Source organism: Protopterus annectens, chromosome 8.part0 (assembly GCF_019279795.1).
Source record: "Protopterus annectens isolate FY-2018-M chromosome 8.part0, PAN1.0, whole genome shotgun sequence".
Classification (NCBI taxonomy): Eukaryota; Metazoa; Chordata; order Ceratodontiformes; family Protopteridae; genus Protopterus; species Protopterus annectens.
The window spans coordinates 1116253846-1116256345 of record NC_056741.1 but is presented as its reverse complement, the minus strand read 5'-3'; the positions used below and the strand labels follow the sequence as shown (position 1 = coordinate 1116256345).

The window sequence follows — 2500 nt, the reverse complement described above, 5'->3', positions numbered from 1 at the left end:
GGCGGGGGAGGCAGGCAGACCCAAGCGGCGAAATGCGCAGGGATGCCGGGACCCCAGGCCATCTTTCCCGCGAGTTTGAAAGCCCCATGCGGGGGGGAAAGGGCAGAACCGGCGTCGCGGAAGCCCGGATGAGAGACTGTCGGAGGCCTCGCGGCCCAGCAGAGTTCCACGAGGCCGGGAAGGATCAGAGGGAGGTCCCCCCGAGAGGCTCAGAGAGCATGGGGGACACAGAGTGATTCGGCAGCCTCCAGGAGATATCTAACCCGGGAGGAGAGCTCTCCCACCCGGTAGAAGCGGAAGCCCTGAGGGGGGGTCCCGTCCCCACGGAAGTCTGGAAGGGAGCGAGGGGCCGAAAACGGCCGGGCTGGGAGAGCTCCCGCCCAGGAGAGGAGCGTCCTGGCTTCGGCCCCTTCCAGGACGGAAGTCCGGAAGGGAGAGAGGTGCCGAAAACGGCCGGGCTTGGAGAGCTCCCGCCCGGGAGAGGAGCGCCCGGACCTCGGCCCCTTCCGGGACGGAAGTCCGGAAGGGAGAGAGGTGCCGAAAACGGCCGGGCTTGGAGAGCTCCAGCCCGGGAGAGGGGGGCCCAGACCTCGACCTCTTCCGGGATGGAAGTCCAGAAGGGAGAGAGGTGCCGAAATCGACCCGGCCGGGAGAGCTCCAGCCCGGGAGAGGGGGGTCCGCACCTCGGGCCCCTCCGGGACGGAAGTCCGGAAGGGAGAGAGGGGCCGAAAACGGCCGGGCTCGGAGAGCTCCCGCCCGGGAGAGGAGCATCCGGACCTCGGCCCCTCCCGGGACGGAAGTCCGGAAGGGAGAGAGGGTGTGAGATCGGCCGGGCGCGCTCCCGCCTGGGTGAGAGGGTCCCGACCGCCCCCCCTCCAGGTGGAAGTCCTCAAGGGAGCGACCTGGGGGAGTCCGCGGGACCCAGAGAGCTCCTGCCCGGTGAGGGGGGAGGCGTCCGACCTCCCCCGGTACCCGACGGCATCCTCGAAATATCGCAAAGTGCCCGGAACCCCTCTGGACGGGAAAGCGTAGGGCTGCGGAAGTCCCGATGAGAGCGGATCTGCCCCTCGGCGGCCGGGGGGAGTTCCTCGGGGCCGGCCGGGATCGGAGGGAGGTCCCCCTGGCGGCTCCGAGGGCACGCGGGACACGGCCCTGCCAGGCAGCCTCCAGGAGATCTGGGGGAGACGGGGACCGTGGAGCTCTGGACCATAAAGCAGCGGGCCGCGGAAGTCCCGATGAGAGTGGATCTGCCCCTTGGCGGCCGGGGGGAGTTCCGCGGGGCCGGCCTGGGTCGGAGCAAGGTCCCCCTGGCGGTTCCGAGGGCATGCGGGACACGGCCCTGCCAGGCAGCCTGCAGGAGATCTGGGGGGGACGGTGGAGCTCTGGACCGGAAAGGAGCGGGCCGCGGAAGTCCCGATGAGAGCGGATCTGCCCCTCGGCGGCCAGGGGGAGTTCCGCGGGATCGGAGGGAGGTCCCCCGAGTGGCTCCGTGGGCACGCGGGACACGGCCCTGCCAGGCAGCCTCCAGGAGATCTGGGGGAGACGGGGACCATGGAGCTCTGGACCGGAAAGGAGCGGGCCGCCGCGGAAGTCCTGATGAGAGTGGATCTGACCCTCGGCGGCCGGGGGGGAGTTCCGCGGGGCCGGCTGGGATCGGAGGGAAGGCCCCCGAGAGGCTCCGAGGGCACGGGGGATACAGAGCGATCCGGCAGCCTCCGGGAGATTCCTAGCCCGGGAGGGAGAGCTCTCCCGCCCCGGTAGAAGCGGAAGCCCGGAAGGGCCCCCCCCCACGGAAGTCCCGAAGGGAGAGAGGGTGTGAGATCGGCCGGGCGCGCTCCCGCCTGGGTGAGGGGGTCCTGACCGCCCCCCTCCTCCAGGTGGAAGTCCTCAAGGGACCCCGAGTGCTCCTGCCCGGCCAGGGGGGGAGGCGTCCGACCTCCCCCGGTACCCGACGGCGTCCTCAAAATATCGCAAAGTGCCCGGAACCCCTCTGGACGGGAAAGCGCAGGGCCGCGGAAGTCCCAATGACAGCGGATCTGCCCCTCCACGGCCGGGGGGAGTTCTGCGGGGCCGGCCGGGATCGGATCGAGGTCCCCCTGGCGGCTCCGAGGGCACGCGGGACACGGCCCTGCCAGGCAGCCTCCAGGAGATCTGGGGGAGATGGGACCATGGAGCTCTGGACCGGAAAGGAGCGGGCCGCGGTAGTCCCGATGAGAGCGGATCTGCCCCTCCGCGGCCGGGGGGGAGTTCCGCGGGGCCGGCCCAGAACGGAGCGAGGTCCCCCTGGCGGCTCCGAGGGCACGCGGGACACGGCCCTGCCAGGCAGCCTCCAGGAGATCTGGGGGTGACTGGGACCATGGAGCTCTGGACCAGAAAGAAGCGGGCCGCGGATGTCCCGATGAGAGCGGATCTGCCCCTCCGCGGCCAGGGGGAGTTCCGCGGGGCTGGCCGGGAATGGAGGGAGGTCCCCCAAGAGGCTCCGAGGGCACAGGGGACACAG

At 71.3% G+C, this 2500-nt stretch overlaps 1 protein-coding gene across 1 annotated transcript in view; it reads right to left on the bottom strand.

The window, feature by feature from the left end:
* The window catches only part of LOC122809266 (cytochrome P450 2J4-like), a 668981-nt gene that overhangs the window by 200482 nt on the left and 465999 nt on the right, over window positions 1-2500 (bottom strand). The gene's annotated exons all lie outside the window — the stretch shown is intronic.